At 43.3% G+C, this 12500-nt stretch overlaps 1 protein-coding gene across 1 annotated transcript in view; it reads right to left on the bottom strand.

Annotated features, from left to right (window-relative positions):
- Nucleotides 1-1526, bottom strand: part of LOC113823158 (transient receptor potential channel pyrexia) — a 52435-nt gene extending 50909 nt beyond the window's left edge. Inside the window, exon 1 of the mRNA XM_070116912.1 lies at nt 1390-1526. The gene's annotated coding sequence lies outside the window, so the exon portion shown is untranslated. The remainder of the gene's footprint in view (nt 1-1389) is intronic.
- Between the last annotated feature and the right edge of the window lie 10974 nt (nt 1527-12500).

The following is a 12500-nucleotide window of genomic DNA, read 5'->3' as shown; positions in this document are numbered from 1 at the left end:
TTGACCATCAGACAACAGACATTCTTGACAAAACAAATATTCTTGTTTACGAACAAAAAATTCCGAGTGATACCATATTTGCATCTGCTTATCCCACGCAAGTATAACCAGGAAATTTTGTCTCTACTAAATACATGAACCAAAGAGGGAAGATGTTCGATGTGTTTTTATAAACCCATTTGCCTTGAGTCAGTCCCTGCCACATCGCCCCAGCCGTACCCACAAGCTATAAAAATTCTCGGTACATCCCCGCCGTCGGCCCGAGTAGGATGGCTGTGCGGGGCAGCGTCCCAGGATAGATTCTCTCTGGGGGCATCAGGAAAAAAAAGGATGATAATTCGCGGGAAATGTCCCTTTGCTATTCTCCTTGGCGTATCGCGAGCTCCTGGTTTGTTGGTTTGGTATAGAAAATATGAATTTGTCAGAAAATAAGATCATTACTCTTGTTATCACTTTCTTATAAAGCTTGTTTTTTATTTTGTAAAGCGACACTTTAAGGTCTAATGAATACTTCTTCATCTTTTAACTTCCATTTCATACCTCTTATTCATAGTACTAATAAAATTCATACTGGATTTCAAAATACAGTTTGAGACATATATATGTGCGTTTCAACGACATGGATTCGGCAACTTTTATAAAAATGAAATGTATCAACAAAGAAAAGACACCGTCATACCACTGCTATGTTCCACTTCCTGTACACTATTATTTTGGCAATGGAGGACTTCCCTACGGAAGTGTCATGTCATATTTTATCGAAATAATTACAAAGGAACAAAGACAACAAAGATGCGAGAGCTAATTCTGATCTTTGGAGACTGGTCTGATGACTCCAATCTTTAGTCCACGGCAAGAGTGGCAAACGATTGCTCTGAAGTGCGTCTGAACCTTGCGAAAGAGCTTAAACTGATCAGATTTCATGGGTAGATATAAACAGATAGAAAGCGAAGATGGACATAAACATTTAAGCATATATCTATATCTACTCACCTGCGGTATGTATGTATGCATGTATCAATATACACAAGAGTGTGTGTACTCAAATGTGCGTGTTTATTTGTTTGCTTGTGTGTGTGTGTGTGTGTGTGTGTGTGTGTGTGTGTGTGTGTGTGTGTGTGTGTGTGTGTGTGTGTGTGTGTGTGTGTGTGTGTGTGTGTGTGTGTGTGTACGCATATCGCATGTCCATTTTATAATTAGCCTCTGATATTGAAAACGGAATTTCCAAGTTGAGTATTCGACCAAGCCATGGTCACGATGTCATTCAAATATGTATATATATATATATATATATATATATATATATATATATATATATATATATATATATATATATATACATATACATACACGGGACTATTTGATAATCTTAGTAGTGTTAATACGCACAGATTACTTTTACGTGTTGAAACAGTTATTCCTTGTTGAAGTCGTGAAGGATATTCCAACGTCTGTTATGCTGATAACTGCTTGCCTGTGTTACCACAGCCATGACAGTCGCTTCCAAACTATGTGTCCCGAAAGATCTGTAAAACGATTCCATGGAAAGATTTCATAACGAATTCGCGTTAGCAAAGAATAGAGAGGACAGATTTTATAATTTCATAACGATGTACAGTAATTCACAAGTCAATACATTAATTTGCCATACTGATTGTTCTTAATTTTAACACATTCAAGTAGCACAAAGTAAAATAAGTCAAGTTTCATGAACACGCACAGTATTTGAAAGCAGAGAGAGCGATCAAAAGAAACGAAATGAAACGAGAACAGGTTTAGGGGCCAACGGTTTTGTCTGAATGTCTTCCGACTTTCTAGCGCTTGGTCTTATATGGTCCGTCAACAGCTCGACGCCTTGATGAGGTTATATAACGTATAAATGACAAAGAATGAATAGCTAGCTTATAGTATTAATATTGATAACTATACATACCGGTACCAGAATAAAGATCCTATATTTTCATTTTCACCACAGCACATCAGTATCAAACGAATGAATTTGATTTCTACAAATCATAAAATTATCATAAAATAGAACTCTGATTAAGGAAGAATCTCATGGCATTTAAGAGCAAACCAGAGAACGTGAAAAGAAAATACGGCCATCTTATTCAGAAGATTCCGAAGAGACGACGGAAAGAAATCCGGGGTTGGAGAATGGAATTCCCTTAGTTAAAAACTAATTTTGCTGAAAACTTATAAACTGGGATCTGCTTTTGGAATCATTGTCGCTCTTTCGCTTCAAAAGAAATTCTTAATGAATTTTTATGTTGTTTTTCATGAGATTAGGGGGATGGTCCATCGGAGATTCCGGTGAGAATAACTGTATGTGGGCTTTCGTGGATGCGTGCAACCATGCTGGGTAGAGAACAGTAGCTCCAGATGCGAGAACAAACGGGGTGCAGTGTGAGCCCCATTCCATTCCATCGCCTTAACAAAGAAGCAGAATTCCCCCCAGCTTGGGAGGATAAACGTGGCGAGGTATGATTTACGTGAACAGCCGGTCTCTATAGCTTTACCATCGGCACCAGCTCCTGCTCATGTGATAGCTTCAGTATCTGCTGCAGCCCTTTCTGTGCCAGTTTCAGCACCTGCTACTTCGGCATCGACATCTAAAAACACATGCTTCAGGACATAGAGCAGTTCCGGCCTCTGCACCTGCTTCAGTGGCAACGCCGACTCCTACACCACAGGAAAGACAGGAACTACTGCAAATGATGCAGAAGATAGAACAAATGATGCTCATGATGCAGCAACAATTTGCTCAGCAACTACAGTTCCAGGAAAAAATGTTTTCATTGGTGTTTGGACAACCTGAAAACCATTAGCTGACAAATTGTCCACAGTGTACCACAATGGAATATAAGATTTAGGGAAACTATTTATTCTTGTAAAATCATATATACATGTTTTTTAGTTATTAGATAATTAACAAATATGGCGAACACTAAGGTGCTGCCCTTCAAGCCAGTATATTTAATGTTTGGCCCTTAAGTAAATATAAGTTCAGCCAGACTAGGTAGATCCTTGAACGTCTTTCCCTGGCTTTTTGCAGGGCATGTAAACTGCTCTGTTAATATTTTTTTTCAAATAAAATAAAATTTCTTCGCCCCCCCTCTCTCTCTCTCTCTCTCCCTCCTTCTCCCCCTACCTCTCTCTTTCGCTCTCGCTCTCCCTCACTCACATGACATGTAAACTGCTCTGTTAAAAATAAAAAAATAAAAACAAAATAAAATCCCCCCTCTCTCTCTCTATCTCTCCCCCACCCCCCTCTCTCTCTCTGTCCCTCTCCCCCCTTCTCTCTCTCTCTCTGTACTTACGCCCGCTATCTTTAAAGGGAATAGAGATCTCAAACCGTGCCCAATCGCCTCTACTCTATCATAGCCTTCCATAGCACCCTCGATCATCTCCCTAACCCATTCCGTTGTTTAGGAGTGTTTAAGGGGTCTATAAGGGGTATACGAGTACTCAAACCATATCCATTCTCATTTACAATGTGATAGCTTTTCATAGCACCCTGGACCACCTCTGTAACCCTTGTGTTGTTTAGGGGTGTATATGCATAAAGGGTATGAAAATTTCCATATCCCTAGTCCCTAGTAATTTACTCTGTGATAGGTTTCCATAGCACCCTGAATAAACCTGCAACCATGTACTATTGCTTCAATATTTAAGAAGTATGATTTTGCATCCTGGCCCCTTATAGGGACCCCTTATTGGAACGCCACATAGCCTAAGCCACGCAGGACCTCAAGACCTTTCTAACACGCCCAAGAACTCCCCCAACACCTTGTGGTTACTGAGAAAAAGTGAACTAAAGTAGTGTCTCTGGTTATGGTTTATGATTTATGGTTTTACGGTATGAAAATTGTTAATATATAGCCCTGTGGCCGGCCCCCTTGTTTTCGGTTCAGTTGGATGGGGATTGATTGTGCTTTTTTTTTTTTTTTTTTTTTTTTTGGAGCAGGGGCCCTGGCCAGGGCCTGAATATACACATGTGTGTGTATTGTGTAATATATATGTATACAAATATACTATATATATCGGGGGTGGACAATTACAGTTCAAAGGTGGTCTCCCAATGGGACTCCAGCAGCTCTTTCTGTAGTCCCCCACATTTGACCGGGAGACCTCTGTTGGGTTCTTACTTTCAAAGATTCTGATCTCCCACCTGACCAAAAGACAAGATAATAAATTTCATAGTTCACTACTTTCTAATAGCTAAAACTTCTGCTCTCACGGCGATATTAATCTCTCCATGCTACTGAGCAGCGGATGAAGTCTTGCTCAGGTTAATGAATTAGGCACCACTATTCTACATATGAACTAGCACATGGCTTTGCACAATACAAAGCATTACACCTGTAATCCCTATTAAGTACCGAGATACCATTCCGATCGGCGTTGTTCGGGAATCTCCGTCCATCTTCGGCAAAGGACCGTTAACGATATACTATAAATTATCAAACACAATCGGTCAGCATCATGCATATCGTCTAAATCTTTTTGAAATCATTTTCTTAATTTGTTCTATACACAATCGGCGACTAAAAAATTTGAACAAAATCAATTTAGTCACTCGCACATCGATTATTTTAGGTCGTCCGGCAGTTATACTCTCCGTAATCATGAGCCGTCACCTGTGTGTGTGTGTGTGTGTGTGTGTGTGTGTGTGTGTGTGTGTGTGTGTGTGTGTGTGTGTGTGTGTGTGTGTGTGTGTGTGTGTGTGTGTGTGCATTATAATTACAAATCTAGTGCAGCATCATTATTAGCATCGCTCTTTCCCCATCAATTGACAAACCCCGAGTGTCGTGTTTACCATGGAAACCATTTACGAATGAAGAGAAAGGAACTTGTCCATATTCTACTAGAACAGGTATATAATTCACTAGAAATGTCACAAAAAGCGTTAAATTTCTGTTACTGCACCCGTCATGTGAGGGTATTTCTTACTAAAGAGCTTTTCAGATTTACCACATAAGTATGAAATCCTTATCAGACACGGATTCCTGCTTAAGGGTCAGCGGGACATACTGTGAGTTAACGTTTAACAAGAAAATTGTGGCCATACAGGACCATGCCGCAGCAGACGCCGCGAGTGACGCAATGATGCGTCCTTAATCCATCCCCCCACAGCTGTCACCCCCCCTCACACATGCACCACGCTGGTCATGGTAAAGAGTTAACTGTCCACAACAAGCGCACCATTCAGTGAGCAAGTGAAAGGATGATGTGTTTTCCTTCAAAACGTGGTCCTCCTCCCTGGACACGGCAGTCTCTGTGACCAACAGGAGGCGTTCTGTTCCAAGGGTCGGCAAATCTCAAGTGGAGGGTTGATATGCAAGGGCTTTCGCATTTCGTAGGACTTGGCGATTACAGAACCAGAGCAATACTGCTACGTGAAAGAGCGCAATGCATCACTTCTACAGTTCTTACCTTCCCACGGAAACAGACACAACAGAAAACGGAAATGTTTGGCTCCCCTTCATAATCAAATACGGACATAAAACACAAATCTTGATTTCAAAAATGGCTGTACTAAGCTTTAAGAATATACATCACATCCAAAAATTACTTCGTTGCTAATTACCACACAAATATTTATTAAATCATAAGCAAAATAACATGCCTAACAATAGGATTTCCCTCTACGCGGTATTCTGTCATTCGATGGCATTTCTAAGCTTTTCATCACTCTTCCGTATCACCGGCAACAGAAATACTGCTATTCATATACAAAATACATTTCTCTCTCTCTCTCTCTCTCTCTCTCTCTCTCTCTCTCTCTCTCTCTCTCTCTCTCTCTCTCTTCTTCCCTCCTTCCCTCCCTCCCTCCATCCCTCCCTCCCCCCTCCCTCCCTCCCTCCCTCCCTCCCTCCAACCCTCCTTCCCTCCTTCCCCCTCCCTCCTCCCTCCTACCTCCCTCCCTCCCTCCCTCCCTCCCTCCCTCCCTCCCTCCCTCCCTCGCTTTCTCGCTCTTTCTCTCGCTCTTTCTCTCGCTCTTTCTCTCGCTCTTTCTCTCTTTCTCTCTCTCTCCCTCTTCTTCCACTTCTCTCTCTCTCTCTCTCCCTCTTCTTCCACTTCTCTCTTTCTCTCCCTCTTCTTACTCTTCTCTCTCTCTCCCTCTTCTTCCACTTCTCTCTCTCTCTCCCTCTTCTTCCACTTCTCTCTCTCTCTCCCTCTTCTTCCACTTCTCTCTCCCTCTCCTTACACTTACGCTCCCCCTCTCCTTACACTTCTCTCTCCCTCTCCTTACACTTCTCTCCCCCTCTCATTACACTTCTCTCCCCCTCTCATTACACTTCTCTCTCCCTCTCCTTACACTTCTCTCTCCCTCTCCTTACACTTCTCTCTCCCTCTCCTTACCCTGCTCTCTCCCTCTCCTTCCTCTCCTCTCTCCCTCTCTTTACACTTCTCTCTCCCTCTCCTTACACTTCTCTCCCCCTCTCCTTACACTTCTCTCTCCCTCTCCTTACACTTCTCTTTCCCTCTCATCTCTCTCTCTCTCTCACTCTCACTTTCTCTCTCTCTTCTCTTTTAACTCTTCTCTTCTCTATCTCTATCTCTTCTCTCTCTCTTCTCTTCTCTCTCTCTTCTCCTTTCTTCTTCTCTCTTCTCTCTCCTCCCTTCTCCCTCTTCCCTTTAATCAGCTGGCCAAACAAGCACTTTCCTATAAGAACTGACATTAACTGTCTTCGACATCATGAGTCAGGCACTCCCACCCTCCCTCCCTTTCCATCCATTCCTCGCTTTCTCTCCCTCCCTCCCTCCCTCCCACCCTCTCCCTCCCTCCCTCTCTCTAAGTGCGAGTGTGATATGAATATCACACTAAGCTCACCTGCAAAGCTCCTGAGCTTATTATAGTTACAAGTCACGACTACGAGGGAGCTAATTTGATTATTGCGCAAGAATAAGGCGCTGTTCAGATGAGCGTTTTTATTAATATATTGTTAAGAAAAAGACGTATCCTTTAAAAGTAACCACCACCAATTTGCTTACGAGAAAAGCTCTTTGGCTCGGAATATTTCCATACGATCAGATTTCACGAGCGAAATCTATCTATCTATCTATCTCTCTATCTATCTCTCTATCTATCTATCTATCTATCTATCTATCTATCTATCTATCTATCTATCTATCTATCTATCTATCTATCTATCTATCTATCTATCTATCTATCTCTCGCTCTCTCTCTCTCTCTCTCTCTCTCTCTCTCTCTCTCTCTCTCTCTCTCTCTCTCTCTCTCTCCCTCCCTCCCTCCCTCCCTCTCTCTCTCTTCCCCTCTCTCTCTCTTCCCCTCTCTCTCATTCCCTTCCCCTCTCTCTGTTTCCCTTCCCCTCTCTCTCTCTCTCTCTCTCTCTCTCTCTCTCTCTCTCTCTCTCTCTCTCTCTCTCTCTCTCTCTCTCTCTCTCTCTCTCTCTCTCTCTCTGTCTCTCTCTGTCTCTCTCTCTCTCTCTCTCTCTCTCTCTCTCTCTCTCTCTCTCTCTCTCTCTCTCTCTCTCTCTCTCTCTCTCTCTCTCTCTCTCTCTCTCTCTCTCTCTCTCTCTCTCTCTCTCTCTCTCTCTCTCTCTCTCAGTCATCATCCTGTCACCATAGTGTGCAGACGTGCTGTGTGACCTCTTGTGACCTTGACCTGTCCTTACGGGATTTGTGTTACCTTGACTATTAGGTCTTCATAGACCTGCCAGCTGTGGATTGCTGCAGTGCGCGATAATGTTCACATGATCATTTGATCTGAATCTAAAGTGATCTAAATATCATATAGTGAAGTAAAATAAGTGAAAAAACTACGTACGGACACAGATGTGCTGTGTGGGCGCGGCGTAAGCGGCCCGTGTGTACACCTGGGTTTGCACAGGGAGGTCAGGTCGGGCCCTGTTTCTTTAGGAAATGACCCCGACCTCAAACGAAACAATGACAGACACGCCCATGGAAACCGAGGGTAGATATGGTGTCCTCCGTGAGGAAGATATCAGTGGCCTCCCCCAGGAACCAATAAAGAAAAAAGCAAAAAGATTACTACCTGACTCTGTAGAAACCACGCCCCCTGGACACCTGTGCGCACATTTTAAAGCCGACACAAAGCTTCGGACACACGGGGATAAGTATCGCTGGGTATCCCAGGCTTTAAAATTGGACCCATACAACAAGACAAAGGGGTCCATTGAACTTAAGATTGGGAGAAACAATGTGTTTGTGAGATGTAAAAATGAACAAATTCTTGCCCACATAACCACTGCCGGTGCAGGTGGCGAAATTCTAGAAAAGGCGAAAGTGTATGGAAAAGGCAAGTGCACAAATGTTATTGTGTTCGACGTCCCAAGAAAAATCGAAACAGATGAAATGACGTCTTACAATGAACGCGTCGTACATGGCAAACGCATGAAGATCAATGGATTAATGACCCAGAGAGTCATCATAACATATGAGGGGGAGGTAATCCCCAAAACTATCAAGATGGTGGAGGGCATGGCACCCTTTAGATGTGCCATCTTCAAATCTCTGACCCCGTTTTGCTCCCATTGCTCAAAGTGGGGACACGGGGCACGTGCGTGTCCACGAGAGGCACCGCGGTGCCGATACTGCGCTCTTTCGCATGAAAGCTCAGAGTGCGCAGAGAAAATTTCTGAAGGTAAAACCATCCCTCGGAAATGTGTGAACTGCCGTCAGGAGCATAATGCCAACTCGCCATTATGCGCCTACTACCCGAAAGACAGAAGGACAACACATGAAAAAAAGCAGGCAGCCCCTCCCCCCAATAAACCCCGCCCAGCCCCTCGTCTTAATGACGTGCGGGAATTCCCACACCTGCAGAGGTCAACTCTGAAAGCCTCTGCAAATAAAGCCATGGCACCGGCCACATCACCAGCTGTAGCACCTGCACCAGCTGCAGCACCTACTCCAACTGCAACACCAACGACAGCTGCAGCTTCTACTCCAGTTGCAGCACCCACTCCAGCGCCAGCTGTAGCACCAGCTGCAGCTCCTGCTCCAGTGCCAGCTGCAGCACCGACGACATCACCAGCTACAGCTCCTCCCTCACCGCAGCAGGAAAAGCAAGAACCCAACAGGGAAATGAAAGATTTGATACAAATGTTGTTCAAGCAGATGGAGCAGATGATGTTCATGATGCAGCAACAGATGGTGCAGTTCCATGAGAGGATTTTTGCGCTCTTCCTCGAGCAACGACAACATCCAGTGGGCCTTGGAAACGGTCAAGTGATGATCGATGGATCAAAATAATCTGTTAAAGTGCATTACCTGGAACATTAACAGTTTACAGAAACGCAAGGCGACCCTCGCTCAGTATCTTCACTCGGAAGATGTTGATGTGTGTTGCCTCCAGGAAGTTAGAACTGATGCTCGTTATGCAAAAATTGCAGGATACACATATCACGACAAACCTAATATTGCTAATCCTTCTACAAGAGGACTTGGTATTTACATAAAAAATAGTATCCCATCAAAAGTGATCGATGACAACCGTGACAATGCAAGTGCTGAATATCTTGGTGTTAAAATATTTCTTGATGGTAGAACCATCACCATCATTAATGTATATAACCCACATGATAGTGAAGTGGTACCTAAACCTCCCGACAGTATGATACATAATGCTACTGCCTTACTGTGTGGAGATTTTAATGCCCGTCATCCTCTCCTTGGCTCTGAGGGAAGCACCATAGGTAAAAACGGTAAGGTATATTATGATTATCTTCAAAACACCAGTGATCCCATACACCTATTGTGCCCCTTTGAAAAGACTCATTATCTAGGTGGCAAATTAGATTATATAGTCTTATACAATCAGCACCCACTCCCATGCACTGCGGAAGTTGTCCCTTTCTTAGTCAGTGATCATTGGGCATTAGGTATCACCCTCCCATTCGCTAAAAGAAGCCCGCCCCAGCCACGTCTTCGATACCATCTTGCCACTAAACATCATAATGAGTTTATTAAAAGGATTGGCTGCTGGTATGAACACTATATTCCTGCCAGCCTTGATCACTTTAATGAAACTCTCTGTCAACAAGTTGGTAACCTCATTACCCAACTCCAACCCAGAAACCCTGCCAAACATAGGTCTTCATCCTCCAGAGGCAAACGAGCATATCACCTTAACAAAGATCCGGAAATAAAGCTACTTAGAAAGCTAATAAGGTCTACAGTAAATCAGCTAAAAAACCTGGGGAAAAATCCCTACTTAGCTAGGGACCTTGTTTTTTTTAGCAAAAAACTTAATGAGATAATGACACAAAAGCGGGAAGAGAGATTGTATGCCTGGGCAGAATCGATTGACTCCACGAGCTCCATGTGTAATGTGTGGAGGGAAATCAATAAGATTAAAGGCAATGCACACAATGTCACTCCCCACCCTCATCCAGAAAGGGTAGCTGATGCACCATTTACAAGACACGAACTTCTTGCAGCCATTAAAACTAGCAAATCCACTGCACCTGGGGATGATAGAATCACTTACGACATCATTCGCCTCCTTGCAAAGGTACAGGTACAGGGAAGAAATCTTCTTCTTGATCTCTTCAACTTAACTTATTCTAAAGGCATCTTGCCTACTTCCTGGAAACAAGCCACCATTATTCCTATCCCAAAACCAGGGTGTCCTGATGAATTTAGACCGATTTCTCTGACATCCTGTCTCTCTAAAACCTGTGAAAGGATCCTCCTCAATCGCCTGCTCCACCAGATCAAAGATCAAATTCACCCATCAGTCTTTGGTTTCCAAAAGGGGAAAGGAACACAAATGTGCCTGGCACAGTACCTCAATGGAAGTAATGCACAGTCTTCTTACTTCATAGATTTCAAGGGTGCATTTGACAGAGCTTCCCCTACTGCAATCCTCCATGAATTAACTCTCCTAGGAGTTAAGGGCAAGCTTCTGCTATGGATAAAGGATTATCTGTCTCTGAGAAGAGCAAGAGTATGTTACCAAGGCACCTACAGTAATTATGGTGAACTCGAGTTAGGAACTCCACAAGGAGGAGTTTTGTCCCCTTCACTATTTAACATTCTTATGCACTCTCTTTGCAAGCTTAATAGTGAGTTAGGAGACCTATGCAGCATCACATCCTATGCTGATGACGTTCTCATTCAGGTATTTGATAGGGGGGAGTATGTTCTTCAGGGATTCAGTAAAAAGTGCACTTCCCTTGGACTCGTAATCAACCCTGTCAAGACTAAGTATATTTCCAGATCAAACAAACTGTCATACATTCCAAGATTAGGTGGGCAAGTTATTGCAAAAACTGACACCTATAAGTATCTTGGTGTTATGGTGATTGCTCCCCACCTCATGTCCCGCAATTCCCGCTTCACTCGGGAAATCGTTCAAAACATCAGAGAATGCTGCCTGGAGCGCTTAAGACCTTTACAATACATAAGTAACAGATACGTTGGTGCTTCCCTAAGAGTCCTAAGATTGATGTACATTTCCCTTGTTAGGTCCACGATAGACTATGCGAGCCCGGTTCTTAGTATGTTGCCACAAAATGTTCTCAGACCCCTTGAAATCTTACAGAACAAGGCCATGAGAGTCATTTTGGGTTGCCCAATAACTGCTAAAGTTCTTGTCATGAGGAAAGAGCTTGATCTCCCGTCAGTTCACAGCCGTATTACCCAAGTCAACACCATACTCGGCATCAGACTTCTGCAGATTCAGTCCAAGCCTCAAATTTCCCTTGCATTGTCTAATGAGATTTATTGTAGAGTTAGGCATGTCCGACGGCCTCGGTACTCCAATCTCATAAAATCAAACTTGGAATGGAAGGCCAAGACTGCCCAGACTATTCTCAGCTTTAGTGTGTGGAATAATGATTTTATCAACATCCCAGAAGCAACGCTTACTTCACCATGGCATAGATCGCATGTTAACGTACATATTGATAAATTAACAGGGCCAAAACCCATGACTTCAATAACAGAGTTAAAAGGCCTTTACTTGAATTATATTGATGAAATTCTCCACCCCCCTCGGGGTACCCCCCCACTTGCAATCTACTGTGATGCTTCTACTGATCCTCATGGAGCAGCAGGGATTGGTGTACTAATTCCCGACATTGCTCTTCAAGAAAGTGTGCGAATTTCCAACTGGACAAGCACAACTGATGCCGAGTCAGTAGCAATATACCATGCCATCAAAAAAGGTACTGAACAGCAGCGACACCTAGCTGTCTTCTCTGACAGCCAGGGTGCACTATATAGACTTACAACATTTAATCCAGAAAACATGGTAACTATCAATACCATTCACCAAATCGCTAGCCTATCCAAGCAGGGTATACAAGTGTCACTATACTGGATACCTTCTCATATAGGGATATCAACCTGTGACAACGTAGATAAGTTAGCAAAACAAGCACTTTCCCATGAAGAACCATATTATGTAATACCGCTATCTATCAGTCAAATGAAAAAACGTGTTATCAGCTGTCTTCGAGATTATGAGGGCCAGGTATGGACCACTGAAAAACTAAAGAAAAGTG

Source organism: Penaeus vannamei, chromosome 39 (assembly GCF_042767895.1).
Source record: "Penaeus vannamei isolate JL-2024 chromosome 39, ASM4276789v1, whole genome shotgun sequence".
NCBI lineage: Eukaryota > Metazoa > Arthropoda > Malacostraca > Decapoda > Penaeidae > Penaeus > Penaeus vannamei.
This window is presented reverse-complemented; position numbering and strand designations above follow the sequence as displayed.